Source organism: Mastomys coucha, unplaced genomic scaffold, assembly GCF_008632895.1.
Source record: "Mastomys coucha isolate ucsf_1 unplaced genomic scaffold, UCSF_Mcou_1 pScaffold15, whole genome shotgun sequence".
NCBI classification, from domain to species: domain Eukaryota; kingdom Metazoa; phylum Chordata; class Mammalia; order Rodentia; family Muridae; genus Mastomys; species Mastomys coucha.
The window spans coordinates 101,034,936-101,052,426 of NW_022196897.1; the positions used below are offsets into that span (position 1 = coordinate 101,034,936).

The window sequence follows — 17,491 nt, forward strand, 5'->3', positions numbered from 1 at the left end:
GGCCCATTCCCATTTATGAACAGTGGCATTAGTAGGTTGATCAGTAACTGCGAATCACCGATTCATTAAAGTGAAGACAACAGCCCATGAATTTGTGAACTCTATTTAATCTCTTGACTAAATGGAGCTCATTGAATTGTTAGAATGTACTCTACTCATGATGATGCTTATGACTGATGCAGAAATCATGGCAAATTTTCTAAGTATGAGCATGCACAGGGAGAAGACTGTAAAATAGAACCCTTGAAATTAGCATGGTAGAAAATCCAGCATGGGCAGCCATCACAATTTTCTTGGAGTACTAACCACCAAACTCTGGCTTGGGAGGGGGAACAAATATGTTTAGTAAGAACTTTGGAAAACGTGTTAGCTAATTTATATTTCAGGTTCCAATTAGTGGCCGTCATTAGGTTGTAATGCAGATCATCTTTTGCTATGAGGGCTTCATAACTCATTAATTTACTCCCATGTATATTCTCATTACTGAATTTTATTGGACTATACAATAAGTGAGGTACATATATATATGCATCTTCTTATTTAATTCTCAAAAACAAAACAAAACAAAACCACTGAAGTAGGTATGTTTAGTTGCTATTTTCTGTCCAGTGAAACGGAAAGTTTAAAAAAAATCCAATACTGTGGCTCAGTTTCCACAGTCAGTAGCTGAAGTGGGCTCTGATGTACATACATATCCACAAGGTCGAGGTCTAGGAAACCAGAAGTTACAGCAGCCATCCTTCGTTTAGCTGGCATCCCCAGGCAAATTAGGAAAATGGAGCCACCTTTTATACCAACAATGTAATTCAGAGCCTTGGTAATATTCCCCTTTTAAGAAAGTTTTAGACCAGAAATTTTGTCTTATCTAAATGCATAAGTGGGTACATTCTAAGGTAAAGTCTAGAATAAACAGAAAGAGCATATAATTCTATACTAGTTTAAAATTTCAAAATCTTTAAAAGAAATTAACATGGGGTTGTAGTTCAACTCAGAGACATAAATAACCATAAAATCTGCCTTCCCTCTGACTCTGAGCCCACCAGCTCCAAGCTAATGTTCTCATTATTAAGTTCTGTTGTTATATGAGGATTTTGCTTTTGAAATGTGAATTATTTTTATTGATTTGGCCTGTCTATCAGGGTGCAAAAATGCAAATAATAACTTTCTCTTACAAATTCAGGCTTCTTAAAATCTCACACAAAGACAAGTTTCTGTAGGCAGTCTTGTTTTAGGTAAAATGTTAGGAAAGAGGCAACAAGTCATTTTTACAATGAACTTGGCCCCAAAGAGTTCCAGACCAGTGGAAAAGGGGGAAAGATCAGAGCCCATAAGACACAACCTGATTGTGAGCCATCCATGCCAGGCATAGGCTGGGGGTCCCTACACAGGGGGGATTTCAGCATGGTAGGCCTCTCTCTGCTCCTTCAGCACTACAGCACCTATCAGGAGTCCCATTACCACAATGTACATGGTACACTCCCCTTCAGATGATCTTGATTCTTCTGGTTCATTTCCTCTCCCTTATTAATAGTCTTTGATGGCTTGTAGAAATTCTAGAAGGCACGATACTTGATCCCTTTGAACAAATATTTGTTCAGTGTCTGCTGTCTCCTTGGCAGAGTGCTCAGATCTTCTTCGGGAAACATAGAGAGGAAGAACATGTATGGGGGGGGGCACTTGCAAAGTGAAACAAAAGCACTAACTTTGAGATTAGTTTCTTGTCCTTTAGGACTCTAAGTTTAGTTGGAAACACAGATGTTGTAACCCAGAGAAAGCCCAGGTGCGGAAGCGTAGGGTTGAACTTTGGTGATGCCACTATAGTAAGGTTTGGGACAAACTCTAACTTTTAAGGTGTTTAAATCACTTTAGCTGTAAAATGGGAATTACAAGATCTGCTCCAAAGCTTTGACCCGAAGATGAATTGTGAACACCAACCTGCATTGTAAAGTATCAGGCAGTCACCTGAGAATTACTGGGACACACCTGAACCACCCTGCAAAGCAATGTTCACTGCTTTATTCTCCTCTAGGCACGTAGACTCAGAAAGCCTGCGATTTCAGTCAAGAGACTATATCAGCACAGAGCAATGGAATTTCAGGATGGAGCTAGCATGGGCGAGAAGGAAGCATGCATGGGGACTTTTGGTCTCTCCTTGAAGGATTCTGATAGCAAGAAGTAAGAAGCTCAGGAGGGATACCAGATTGGGGAAATCTCTCAAACAAATGCTAAGTCACATAGGTGCTCTTTTCTTGTGTGCTTTGTAGAAAAGTTCCTGGGTTGAAATTGGGAGGTAAATGTAAACCCTTTTACATTTACAATTTACAATTTCTTAGCTTTGTGACTGACTTCTCTCTCTGATTCACCATTTCTCAGCTGCAGATGGGAGGTGCTACCCAATTAATGGAAAGATTTCATATTCAGCCAAGGACGGGGAGTATATTTGAAAGATTATAAAGTTTGATGATTTTTTTTAAGTCTTGGAAAGATAGATAGAAAAGTCTCCAATATTGCTAAAACAATACTGAGTAATGTCCAGGTCCTGCCTACAGTGATCCACTTGTGGAACTTATGTCTGTCACTTGAACATTGGAGTGAGTTTCAGAATATATCTGAGCTGTTTGTTTTGATTTCAGGTTTTATCTACAATGCTCCCTGGAACATGGAACAAAGTAGGAGTGTGACACCTGAATTTAAGTCCTTTTGTTCAGCTCTGTCTTCTGAGGTTTTGTTTCCCTTCTCACAGTGGCACGGATAGGCATAAATACAGAGAGTGGATCTTTATTTACAGCTCATAAATTATTTAGCTAAAATCTACAGATTCAACGCAATCCCCATCAAAATTCCAACTCAATTCTTCACAGACTTAGAAAGAGCAATTTGCAAATTCATCTGGAATAACAAAAATCCCAGGATAGCCAAAACTACTCTCAACAATAAAGGAACCTCTGGTGGAATCACCATCCTGGACCTTAAGCTGTACTACAGAGCAATTGTGATAAAAACTGCATGGTATTAGTACAGTGACAGGCAGGTAGATCAATGGAATAGAATTGAAGACATAGAAATGAACCCACAAACCTATGGCCACTTGATCTTTGACAAAGGAGCTAAAACCTTCCATTGGAAAAAAGACAGCATTTTCAACAAATGGTGCTGGCTCAACTGGCAGCATGTAGAAGAATGCAAATTGATCCATTCTTATCTCCTTGTACAAAGCTCAAGTCCAAGTGGATCAAGGACCTCGACATGAAACCAGATACACTGAAACTAATAGAAAAGAAAGTGGGGAAGAGCCTCGAGCACATAGGCACAGGGGAAAATTTCCTGAACAGAACACCAATAGCTTATGCTCAAAGATCAAGAATTGACAAATGGGACCTCATAAAGTTGCAAAGCTTCTGTAAGGCAAAAGACACTGTCAATAGGACAAAACAGCAACCAAAAAATTGGGAAAAGATCTTTACCAATCGTTTATCTGATAGAGGGCTAATATACAATATATACAATGAATTCAAGAAGTTAGACTTCAGAGAACCAAATAACCCTATTAAATATGGGGTACATAGCTAAACAAAGAATTCTCAACTGAGGAATACCGAATGGCTGAGAAGCACCTAAAGAAATGTTCAACATCCTTAGTCATGAGGGAAATGCAAATCAAAAAACCCTGAGATTCCACCTTACACCAGTCAGAGTGGCTAGGATAAAAATTCAGGTGACAGCAGATGCTGGAGAGGTTGTGGAGAAAGAGGAACATTCCTTCATTGCTGGTGAGATTGCAAGCTGGTACAATCACTCTGGGAATCAATTTGGCAGTCCCTCCAGAAATTGGACATAGTACTACCAGAGGATGCAGCTATACCACTCCAGGGTATATACCCAGAAGATGCTCCAACATGTAATAAGGACACATGCTCCACCATGTTCATAGCAGCCTTATTTATAATAGCCAGAACCTGGAAACAACCCAGATGTCCCTCAACAGAGGAATGGATACAGAAAATGTGGTACATCTACACAATGGAGTAGTACTCAGCTACTAAAAACAATGAATTTATGAAATTCTTAGGGAAATGGATGGATCTGGAGAATATCTTCCTGAGTGAGGTAACCCAATCACAAAAGAACACACATGATATGTACTTTCTGATAAGTGGATATTAGTCCAAAGATCGGAATACACAAAGTACAATCCACAAACCATAAGAAAGTCAAGAAGAAGGAAGACCAAAATGTGGATACTTCATTCCTTCTTAAAAGGAGGAACAAAATGTCCATGGAAGGAGTTGTAGAGACTAACTATGGAGCAGAGACTGAAGGAAGGACAATCCAGAGACTGCTCCACCTGTGAATCCTTCCCATATTCAATCATTAAATCCAGACACTATTGTGGATGCCAGCAAGTGCTGGCTGACAGGAGCCTGATATAGCTGTCTCTTGAGAGGCTCTGCCAGTACCTGACTAATACTGAAGTAAAGGCTTACAGCCATCCACTGGACTGAGCACAGGGTCCCCAGTTAAGGAGTTAGAGAAAAGACCCAAGGAGCTGAAGGGTTTCCAGCCCCTTAGCATGAACAACAATATGAACTAACTATTACCCTCAGAGCTCCCAGGGACTAAACCACCTATCAAAGAGTATACATGGTGGGATTAATGGCTCCAACAGCATATGTATAGTAGAGGATGGCCAAATTGGTCATCAATGGGAGGAGAGGCCCTTGGCCCTGTGAAGGTTCTATGCTCCAGTGTAGGGGAATGCCAGGGCCAGTAAGCAGGAGAGGGTAGAGTGGTGAGCAGGGGGAGGGGGAGGGGGGACGGAACAGAGGTTTGTTTTTGTTTTTATTTTTTTCTTTTTTTCAGTGGGGAATCTGGGAAAGGAGATATCGTATGACATATAAATAAAGAAAATATCTAATAAAAAAGTTAAAAAAATAAAATATTTATTTAGCTAAATATTTAGGCATATGAGACTAACATATCTGTTTCCTTCCTGGTCTTTAAATTATTTCGTGTTGAAACATGGGTATTGGTGCTTAAAAGCAAGCAGAGAGGTTGGAGATTAAAATTTCAGAGAAACTCAGAAGCCTGGTCTATTCTTTGGTAACCACTTACTGCTACTTTTTAATCCTCAGAAAGCTTACAAGGGCAGAGGTGAAAAACAGGACTGATAAAACATCTGAGCACATGCAGGTTGATGACTTTGAACACAGACCGCAAATTTGGAAGAGCAGACCCCACGCTCACTTTGGCAGAGGAAAACCACCCATTCTCCCTTCCCTCAAATGGAGAGAGTGGAACAATAAGCCTGCCTTAGCATGAGAGCGGTCTGTGTTCTGGGATGAGAGGGTTGCTCTTGGAATTGCCTGTGTTCCAAGGTTAAGATCATTTGGAGATTATTCACTGATTCATTCCCTAATTTTAAGAAGGAGAAACTGATAGAAGCCACCCAGAGAATGCTCTTTCTATTCTTACCTTAGGATAGAAGTACCAACCTGGGAACTGTCTGTGGAAAGGCAGGAATAGGTAGGTAGGTAGGTAGGTAGGTAGGCAGGTAGGAAGGTAGGGGTGGGTAGGTAGGTAGGTAGGTAGGAAGGTAGGGATAGGTAGGTAGGTAGGTAGGTAGGTAGGGTTGGGTAGGTAGGTAGGTAGGTAGGTAGGTAGGGGTGGGTAGGTAGGTAGGTAGGTAGGAAGGTAGGGGTGGGTAGGTAGGGGTGGGTAGGTGACAGAAATTCTTAAAGGATTCAGGAGACACCTCTGCTCACTCTCAACCCTGAGCAGACAAATCAGTCCTTCTAAACAATTCATTCATCAATCAAAAATGACACATAAAGCTCCCTAAAACATTGCCCATGCCAACTACCACTGCAGAAGCACCTTGGGTAAGTTTCTAAAGGGTGTTTGCCTCTTTAGGTATTAACAAAGAGCACATTCGGAGGAAGCAGAGAAACAACTCAGATTGCCTGGTGGAAATCTATGGAGCCCTATGGGTTACATCTATCACAAGAGCCAAAGCTTGGGAAAGACCACAAGAAAGGATCCGTTCCAGCAGAACATGAGTGCATGCGGCACCAGCTCAGCTTGCTGTAGCGGTCACTAACTATATCTAGACTCACTCTCCTTGGTACTGTGTGCAGTTTTGTGATTTCACACAATGGGAATAAACTGATGGTTATGTCATTGCTGTAGAAGAGTCAGTGAGGCTTTCTTGCTATAACTTAAGTAACAGAAGATTGCTTTCTATCTCAGTGTCTTGGTTCTTCTCCACTTTTTGGTCTAAAGTAGGAAGAGTTCTTGATGCTTCTACCTTTTGGGTGATTTCCACAGCCTATACCTCAGCACAAGGGAGCAACACTTTCATACTTATCACACACTATGGACACTGCTATCCCAGTGACCTCTCAATGTTGCCAAGGAAAATGAAATCAGACTAGTCTTGCCAAGCAGAATTCACACGGATGACAATACTACGTGATAGAGACAAACATACAAGTGCTGGCTGAAAAGCATGAGGTACTACAGAGAGCCAAAGACAGAGAAATGAGAATTTAAAAACAGAGTGAGCTTGCCCTGAAGAGTGGGGGCTTAGCTGTAGGGGAGACCTTCCTTAGAGATGGAAGGTCCCAGCTTGTCTAAAGGGCTCTCAACACCACCAGTGTGGTATGAGGAACAAAGAGAGACGCTTACATACCATTTTGACTAAGGAATATCTCTTTAATTTGGTAAGCTTGCCTCTGCTGTCTTAAAAAAACAAGGGGGAACACTTTCGGTAGGATGATGAAGCGCCTGGGAAAAGCCTGAAGTGGCAAAGGGGACCAGGAAAGGTTAATTCTGGTCCAGGAACGAGTTATCCCTGGTCAGACAGAGAACAATCCACCAAGCCTGGACAAACTATTTATTCACTCACTCATGAGGAGTGAATAGAGATTCAAGCATCGTCTGCTTAATGTGGCTGATATGAGAACCAAAATGTAAATGGCTGTAAAATGATGCGGTAAAGAGGTTCTGCAGTAAAGAACAAGGGATTTCCCCAATCTCGATCTCTACTTTAACTCACAACATCCATTTTTTTTCTATGTATGAAGAGTTTTCTTGAAATTCACTTAAAAGGGTATAACCAAAACAAACTCTTAAAAGAGGCTTGGAGAGATAGTTTCTCTCCCATGTAATGGACACTTTCTATATGATGTTTTAAATGTGTTAGATAACAGCTGGGTGTGGAGACCGTTGGAAGAGTGATTGCCTAGCATACAGGAAGCCCTGGGTTCAATCTCCAACATACATCTGACTTAGAAACACAAGCCTGGAACTCCATCATCTGAGAGGTAAAGAGGTGGATCAGAGGTTCAAGGTTGGAGTGTTTGAGGCTAGCCTGGAAGCATGAAACGCTGCCTCAAAAATAAAAAAATAAAGAAAAAAGTCCTACTGAGGTAGAGGTCTTTACTATCCTAGGAAATTATGGAGGATCCTCTAGAAATTCCTTCAGAAATAAACAACAAAAACATACCTATAAGCTATAATTATTATTATGCAATGGCTATATTCTTAGGAAACATGTCACAATTGTGTCTGTTGACACAGAAAGAAAACACACTATCCACACAATATAAGATGTGGTCTCACTCACCTGCCAGGGTAAAGAGAGGTTTCTGCAACTGACTCCATTGTATTGTGAACCAGGGAGGAAGCAGTGATGGTTCAGCATTGTGCCAACAGCCTGATGTTTCCAAATTCTGAGTTACTTTTTCTCCCTCATAGCATCATCCTAACCTAATGGTTTTCTTTTTTATCTTCTCACTATATATGTTCATTCTGCTAGGAAAACATGACTTAATCAATGTGTGGGTTTGATTCCAGGCTACACAATGCAGGCTTCTAAATAACTACTTTATGGCTACCATATATTCTCAAAGAAAGGCGGTGCTGTCTCCACCTTCCATAATCCAAACTGTGGGATGTTCTCCAATCATGGACTCTGAGCTGAGTGGACATATCTCCAAATACATTAACCCTGTAATGGTCATACACACACTCCTAGATCAGCACTAGGGAAGAGATTCTTTTGCATGCCCCAGAAGCATGTGACTATAGATCATGTGCTCCAGAGAGAAAGAATAAAGCACAAACAATCCTGGGAGCCAGTGTCTTCCACCTAGTCAGCTCAGGTTTCCCTAGCACCGGAGAAATCCCGTCCCAGATCCCCTCCCATACAGGCTAGCCGACTACATTTTTTTTTTCACTTGGACAAAGCACAAAAACAGCCATTTGAAATAGCCGGCTGCTGCACCATGCAACTTCCCTCTGCCCAGGTTTGGCTGGAGCATGTGTGGGAACAGGAGATGCAGAGAATTCAGTGCAACACAAGGAAGGAGAAGAAAACCTTTCTCTCCTCTTCAATTCCTCAGAGCTAGGGAAAGGAGCACCATTTTCAAAGGAACCAATGCTACACAAGGCATGCCCTTTAAATCCTTTTGAAGGTTCTGTGACCTGTGACAGTATCTGCAGTATCAGCAGGAGAAAGCCCCTTTCCAGAACAAATGCCCATGTTTTATGTGTACTGTATTTGCTAATCATTACTTCATAAGCAAGAGTGGATATACAGTGGGGCTATAAATAATGGCGGGAATGTAAAAGTGAATTGATCTGTCTGGCTATCTAGTAATACTCCTGGCACAAGACCAGTCTTGAATGGCTGCCAACTACCACAGAGCCAGCCAGTGATTTGTCTGGGGGTCCTGCCCTGTCAGGCAGAAAACAGTCTTAAAGCTGAACTGCCATTACTGAGCTCATGCTGAGAACCGTGGACCCAAGCGTCGCATTCCAACTCCTAAAACCACTGAAGAAATCAACAGAAGAGACAGCAAAGGTCCTGCTGTCTAGCAGGGCTGAACCGAGCCTAAAAATGAAGAAAACACCTTGATAATAGCCATCAGACCAAGTGATGAGGGAAACTGGGTGAACTGGTGTGTTGCCCCGGAGCTTAGGGCACTCATGTGCTCAGACTTGCTACCGCACAATCCCCAACAGTCCACACTTGACCTTGTCTAGTTATGGGCCCAGGCCATGAAGCTACTGGCCCTATCCTGTGGAAGAAGGACATAGACGGTTCTGGACACTTCAGCATCAAAACCTAGACACAACCTCAAATAGATGAAGGTCCCCGGTGAAGAATGGTACAGCTCAGCAGCATGTCTGACAACCCGAGTTTGTCTTTTTTTATTCTGGGGATGGAACCCAGGACCTTCTACATGTGAGCCAAGTATTCTACTACTGACCTGTACCCCCTACCCTCTGCTTACATTTCATTTTGAGATGGAGGCTCACTAAGTTGCCCAAACTTGTCTATAGCCCTGTCTGGCCTGGAACTTATGGTCCTTCTGCCCTGGTTTCTCTTCTGTATTGAGGATTTGAGGCCTGGGTTACAATACCAAGTTCAGACCCTATTCTTAAAATCTCCTCTGCAAACAGATATAATTCTGGGCTGGTCACCATATTGGATTTCCCCCCAGGCTCCTTTGCCTGGAGGCTCCTTTCCTTCCTGGAGTATGTGAGTATATTCCTAGGACTGGGTGACAATAACTACTTTCTCCTCTATGTGGACACAGCCAGAGAGTGTGGGCAATATGCTCACCTCAGGGTGCCTTGCATGGATGTAGCAGCATGTCTGCTTACTTGTATCCCTCAAGGCTGTCTCCCAAATTCTATGTAAGGGCAGCCAGGACTCAAAAAAAAAAAAAAAATAACAGGAAAAAGAGGAAAGGAATAGAATGATAAGATATACAGGAATGCAAGAGAGAGAGAGAGAGAGAGAGAGAGAGAGAGAGAGAGAGAGAGAGAGAGAGAGAGACAGAGACAGAGAGACAGAGAAAGAGTCCTATCAAATGATGAGCTCAATTCCTGCCATGCCAGGGGTGCTTGATTCATGGGCCTCCAGCCCATCAGGGCTCTGTCTGAGTGTTTATTACACACGTGCAACGTCCTCAGGAAGACATAAAGTAACAGAGGAGGCTGGCTGGAGAGAGGGGTGCATCCCATGAATCAGAAGTTGCTAATTATTTAAGGATTGGCAAGTGGAATTTCCCCCAAATGATGCATGTTTACAGCTCAGAGACCAGAAAGGAAGGATGAGCTAGCTACTTTGGTTAGATTTTTTTTCTTTCAAAAAAAAAAATATATTTTTTTATTGAATTTCATAAATATCAACCAAATTCAAACAAAACTGATTTAGATTTCACCTCATCACTTAAAATATATTTTGTCGAGTACAGTCTGTGCAGTAATCCGCTGCTATACTTTAATTTGGTTTTAATTTTATAGGCCCTGTTTTAACTGCATATTTCTAGACCTTTATTTCTCTCACAGCTCTTAGCAAAATGGTAGCTCATAAACACAAGCTCTGCTGTATAGACTTTGCATTTCATCCCAAAGTATTTCCTTTTTTATAGCCATGGTCTTTCCATCCTAGAGCTGTGAGTCTGGGTCACAAATCTCCCTGCTATTCCAGTGTGTGACATCTTCCCTCGTTTGCCGCTGCTCATTAACAAACAATACTGCTGTGAAATTGGTTTAATGACAAAGTAATAAAATTGCTATTCTGCTCACAGATTGCCTGAGGCACTTTGAGCTCCTACAAGGCTTACTGTGGATGCCAAGATACATTAAGCTGCTTATTCGTAAAAACGGCATCCTGCGTTTTTTCACAGGTTTTTCCCTTTCCTCTCCAGCCCTGCTTCTTTTTATCTTCAAATAAAAAGATATATTTGCTTATGTTCTTCCAGGCTGTCAAATTTTTACTTGCATGCATATTTCTGGAAAATGAAAGTATATTTCATTTCATTTTTTTTTTCTTGAAAGGTCACTCTGTCCCTCCTACAAGGTTGTCCCTGGACCAAACACACACCACACACAACATTAAAGAAGACTGATTTTCGCACATTACGGAAGTGGGAGCTAGGGTCGTTTTTGAACCTATTTTGGGAGAGCAAGGGAATGAAACTATTTATGGAATGATTCCCCCCCGCCCCTTACCTTCTTTCAAAAAAAAAGCAAGGTTGAGAGAATCCTTACCATTCCTCTCTTCGTATTGAGACGGAAATTCTTACATGAAAACAATTCACACAAGTCTAGTAGTGGCTACTCGCATTAATATTTTATGAATAATAAAATATGTCTGCATTAAAGCAAAAATCTTCGGCAGGCACCTGTTTTCCATAATGAATTACATGTTCTGGGAAAGTCGCCTCTTTCCATTTGTCTAATGCCCATCCTGACCTGGAGATTTACTGCTGGAAGACAATGGGGGAAATAACCCAATTGCGGTTTGACAGGTGGGCAGGCCTTGATAATTATGGCCAGACCATCTTAACGCCGTGCAACTGATGTAAATAAACATCTAAAGCACAGATCAATATTGCTTCCCTACTTTTGCATTTTGAACAACACATGCTAGCAATTTACATCCTTTCTCTCTTTCTGGCTGATTGGAAAGGCTGCATTAATTTAGACACATTGCGTGCGTACACACACTCCGCATATTTCATTTAAAAGTATTCAATACACCCCAACAGCCAGGACTGTACTTTATAATCACATTACAGTCACCTGCTGGTATATTTCTATTAATTATGTAAACTGATATCTTGAGAGCTTTAAAAAGAAACACACACACACACATACACACTCACAAAGCATTGGGGTTGGCCATTTGAATACCTGCGATACCTGGATGATAAATGAAAGAAAATGCAAAGCAGATTGGCAAAGATATGAGCTGTCAGGCTTTTGGGCATCTTTTCTTCCTATCTATGCACTTGGCATTCTTTACAGTTTCATGAACTGTAGGTGCTTTCTCTTCTACATGCATCTGACCTCATAAATCTCAGGAACTAGAGATTTTATTACAGCAGCCCAAAGATTTGCAAGGCCTGCCAATCCTGTGGAGAGCCTCCTCCTGCCCCCACCCCCACCCAACATGAAGGGCCTGATGAGGTATGAGGGAGTCTGATGAAAATTGGCATTGAAACCAGAGGCACAGAAATAAGTGGTATTGAGGGAATAGGGAGGACCAGCTCAAAAGGCAGGCTCAGAGGGAGCGAAGAAGAGAATCTTAGGAGGAAGCAAGAGTGGGCAGGTAAAAAAGAAGAAAGGAGATCCAACTGAGAAATAAGAAAGGAAGTATGCACGGGGTGGGATTAACCCAAGTGATAGATGTGTATCATGTATTCTGAATTTTAGATCATATCCATTTTTCCCCCCCGAGAATGCTGGGGATAAACCCAGGACCTAGTACTCAGTAGGCAAGTGTGCTACCATGTTTACCTTCAGCCCTTATGGATTTTGACTGGAGATATTAAGTACCATTTTGGGGACCCCAAAGAACCCGTCACATGTGATACTTCCCTCACAACATCTCAATACCCACAGTACCTTTTGTCTTTTTCCAAAGCACCATTGACAAATGTATCAATGAGAAGGATGAAGGGGCTTGTTCCAAGTATTTTAATACAAGAAACAATGGACTATACTGGAAGTGCCCAAGGGAAGGATGTCATGTTAACTCAGTTCTAGAAAAACAATATCTGTTCTGTTCATTCATTCATTCATTCATTCATTCATTCAATAAGTCAGTCAGTCATATGTTTAGAATGACTGTAAAAAGTCATGTTCTGAATATTTAAAAGCCTACATCGAACACTATTACCTCAATGGCACATTATAAAACTCAGATGTTTAATTTTAGTTGTTTGATAAGCAACAAGCTGAACAAAGGCTTAGAGGAAGGGAAAAATTTCTAGAAAAATACTTAGAACTAGCCAGAATTTATTTATATATTTGACTATTTGTTTGTTTGTTTGTTTGTTTAGTCTGCCTTTTTTATCGTTAGCCTGGAACTCACTGCATAGACTGGGCTGGCCTCAGGCTTATAGAGATCCACCTGCCTCGACTGTGACTGTGGGTGCCTATGCACTCTGTTTTTTCTTTTATAGGATTATTTTGCCACGACACTCACCCTCATTTTTATTAGAAGCCATGGAGCAATCAAACTATTGGTGACAGTTCCCTGTCATTATTTTACAAGTTCGATAAAAACTTCTGTGAAGATGCTTCATTATCAGGAGCAACACGGAGCTTGGGAAAATCGAAAAACAAACAGAGCAGTGTGAGAAATCACTTTCGAAAGGGATAGGAAATTCCTGAAAGTTGCTCAGTGACACCTGCTAAATAATGATAACTATTAATCTGTCATTGTACATAGAAAAATCCAGAAGGGTTTTCTAGGAATAGAAAGAGAACAGATACAGCTATTTGAAACAATAGTAAAGAGACTTGTTTTTCTGCAGTTCTTGCCAAGGACCACCATTCTGCCTTAATGGTGTCTGAAGCAAGGCATTATCTCATGACAGATGTGGAACCCGGGGCTCCCAGGTACAGGTACATGCGGTACAGGTACATGCAAACCGTTAATACCAATGTAAGAGCAGATGAAGACATGTCTGAGGTCAATACTTGACCTACACGTATCTCATTCTTTTCTACCACTGGAGTTCACTGGCTTGTCTTGGTGGGATGGTGGAGATAGGGAGAGACCAGAAAAGGGCACAGGGCTCTTTCTAAAGAGCCCTTTAGAAAGAACCAGAATTATTAGCTCTGCCTGGGGTGGGCTTCTCTAATGGGTAAGGAGAATGAAGTTCCTAGTACATTCGATCGCTCCCTTCACTTTTCATCTTAATCTCCCTTAAACATCATAGAAGGGAGACGCGGTCCTAATATTTGAAATAACATTTAGAGAAGCATTATGTGGGCTGTCCTGGTTGTGTTAAGGGCTCAAGAATTCTCCTGAAAAGGAAAATGTATCCAAATCTTTAAACAGTTAATGTAAGAACTCTGTGGCTTTAACATTCACATTTGATTCTCAACTGGCAGCTCTGTCGAGAACGGCGGGTATCCTGCCCTTGAACAAACTGTACCTGGCCTGTGTCCCCGCTCCATGCTAGGTGGGTGACTGTGCAATGTAGATGTTCCACACCCACTTGTGGACAGACCAGCTGAACTTCCAACTCTATTTAATAGGCAACTTGGATTTAATAAATATATAGACGTTGATGGTGGAAGTAGCAGCTCGGCAGCACTCCGGCTGTTCAGAAGGTATCTGAAGGTCCACTTTCATCTATAGACTGGACATCATGGTGAGGAGCTGAGCGGATCTCACAATGAATTATTTTAGAAAACATTCAGAGCTATCCCGAAATACAAAGGAGGCACCAAGTATCGAAGAGCCCCTACTGCCCGTGGAGGTCACCTAGGCCACAAAACTGTCCCCCTCTTAACTACACCAGACTGCCAGCTGTCTAAGAAAGTGTAAATGTATATGCTTATGATCCTCTTTGGGCTGGCAGTACAGATGCGTGGTACAGCACTCACCAGGGATGGATGGGGCCAGGGTTTAGTTGCTGGCACCAGACAAGACCCCAGAGTATCCATTTGTGTACCAGCTCTCATTCTCATGCTGTTTGGATCTAGGTTTTTTTTTTCTTTTTAAATTCATTTTGTTCTATGATGATTTTTAGCATATTTAAAAGCAACTCATCAAGATAGTTTTTATTGTATTCTACAGAAAAAAGAATCATAAAATATTTGCCAAAATATTAAAGGTTGTCAAGGGTGAAGTCAGATTTAGGGGCAATCAGATCACTGACTTCAAGTGTAAATACCTGTGAAATGTTCAGCTATGTTCATCATATATATGTATGGCTTTCTGGATAGCTACATTGTCTGTGGCATTTTGCAGCATATGATGTGTGTAGGTGAAATTGGATACTTTTTCAATTTTTGTTTTGTTATTTTATATGTACAGATGTTTTGCCTGCATGAATGTCTATGTGCCATGGGTATGCCTGGTACCCAGGACGTTTAGAAGAGAGTCTGGACTGGAAGTGTAGTTACAGATGTTTGTTAGCTGCCGTGAAGGCTGAATATTGGCCCTCTGGAAAATCAGTCAGTGATTGTAACCTCTGAGCCATCTCTCCAGCCCCTTGATCCTTATACTGCTTTGACTATCCAGTTTCTATCACTTTGAAATAAATTATGTGTTTCAAAGTTGTCCAGATTATCTTTCTGGTGATGCTGGGCATCAAAACTGCAGTGGTTATGCGGCTCCCTTCACACGTCCCAGGCTCCACGTTGGTTTCTGTATTGGTTTAGCTCATTCTTAATGACAATGTTTGAAAACATTTTTAGGAGTTTTCCTTTCACTAGTTTTGATAGATTCCCCAACTTTACTCCAACGAGGGGAAATATAACGCTTCTTAGTTAAAGTAATTGCCTCTAAGAACAATCGAGTGATTAAAATTTGTCATCTCCCAAAAGGAGAGAGGAAAAAGGAAAGGCTTGCAGCAGGAAACCCAGCACATCACAGGGAAGACAAACAGCAGGGCTTAAAAAGGAATGTTCTGTACAGAGCAGCAGAACTGGGATGGTTTCCGTGTCCTGCCACCTCAAAAAAAGAAAAAAAAAGTGAGTGATTCTGGTAACGAAAACATTTCCTTCACAAACAATTCGACTCAGAGCACTACTTTTCTGTTACAGCCTAAACCAATAAGAAATGAAATAAAGCAGAAGTTTGTTTAAAATAACAGCAGGCTGTGCTTTATAACATAAATTAAATTTTAAAATGCTAATCCTTGCTTTCTGGAAGTCTGAAAGCTTTTCAGTTTTGTGAGGCCAAGTGGCATCTAGTCACCCATTTGCAAGGACAATGGCAGCCAGCAAAGTACCCCAGGAACCAGAACAGTGCACCACAGAACAGAATCAATCTTCCTAATTAACGGCAAATTAGCAATCCCAAAATGAGTGGGATCAACCTGTCTACTGTGGCCAAGAATCATGCTAAGTATAGAGTTTCCTCTAAGTGCCTCTAAATTACATTTACGCCCATATAAAGTAACGTTCTTTTAATCTAATACTGCATTAGTGTCACTGTTCTTGAAGTTATTACACCATTTAAAATTTCTACAGATAGGTGCACTGATAAACAAATGAATAGACAGATCCACAGATAATGAGAATTTTACAAAGCTGGGCTCTAAGGTGCTTACGAATTATTGAAAGGGGAGATCGAAGAACCTGAATAGCATAAAACACCTAAAAAGAAGAGTTTAGTCGGGTAGTGGTGGTGCACGCGTTTAATCCTGGAACTTGGGAGGCAGAGGCAGACAGATTTCTGAGTTCGAGGCCAGCCTGGTCTACAGAGTGAGTTCCAGGACAGCCAGGGCTATACAGGGAAACCCTGTCTCGAAAAAACCAAAGGGGAAAAAAAAAAAAAAAAAAAAAGAAGAGTTTGTGTGGGATAGTGACACTCCTCAAAGTCTACTGCTATTTAGACATATACTATATACACCTACCTACCTACAGAGATACACACACACGCACACACACACACTTAACACTTAACTTGGAGAGATAAGCAACTAAGGACAGAAATAACACCAGCATTACACTAATACGGGTGGGCTCTTAGTTGAACCATTATGGTGTGTGAACCCATTCAATGTCTGTAATGAGTCAGGCTTTGACCAGAGATGTCAAGCTGCATGGCTCTGAAGGTGCCAAGCACAGTGTTCATGGGTACCCCCGGAGTTGTATAGAATATTCTGGCCTATGAGAGACTCTGCACCAGACAGAACAAGCCAAAAGGTACAGCTCATAACTTTTATGAATTTAAAAAATCTAATAAAATGAGAACCATCTGTTGCCATTTTAAAAATTCAATTAATTTAAAATTCAACCACCAACAAAAGGAGGAATACTGATTATGGTCTTTTTTTAAGGTTAGTTAACATATTTCCATCAAACTTACAGGAGTTTCTTTTGTGTTGTGGTTGGTTGGGGTGGCTGTTTGCTTTGTTCATTTGTTTTTGGGTTTTGTCAGTTGAGTCTCCACGGAGGAGTAGCAAGAGTGGAGACCGGGTAGCAGGTTTGTCCACATATGCATGTTTACGCTTCTCTTGATGCTGGCTTCCGTGGTTTCATTGCTTTCTCAGAGGGACCTAGGACCCACCAGAGGTTCTGAGCTGGCAAATTAGGGTTTCAGAAAGGGGCCATGCAGAAGCAGACCTAAGGATACAGGTCTGAGTCAAGACAGTCTGTCCTGTTGTTCTAGACTGAGTCCTGAGGTTGTCCTGAAAGGCATCATTTCCAATTTGGTTTGCTTGTGCAAGTTAGGTGGGTAGCTTGAGCTCCTTTGTGAGCATTTAGGAGTCCTATCTTAGATAGAAACAACTCAGTCTTCCATAGGGGCTGTAGTGTGGAAAACCTATCCTGGAAAGTTAATACATGGAAGATAGGTGATTGCTAGACAGATGTTAGGTAAGTAGACAGAAAGACAGATGGATCCTGGAGAATTCTCTATTTCCTCCAACAACTATTTTCCAGTTCTTACAGGACATGTGTATATATATATATATATATATATATATATATATATATATATTTTTTT

The 17,491-nt window shown here is 41.3% G+C and overlaps 1 protein-coding gene across 14 annotated transcripts in view; it reads right to left on the reverse strand.

Annotated features, from left to right (window-relative positions):
* Meis2 (Meis homeobox 2) overlaps positions 1–17,491 on the reverse strand; it is a 211,083-nt gene that overhangs the window by 26,241 nt on the left and 167,351 nt on the right. The window lies entirely within an intron of this gene.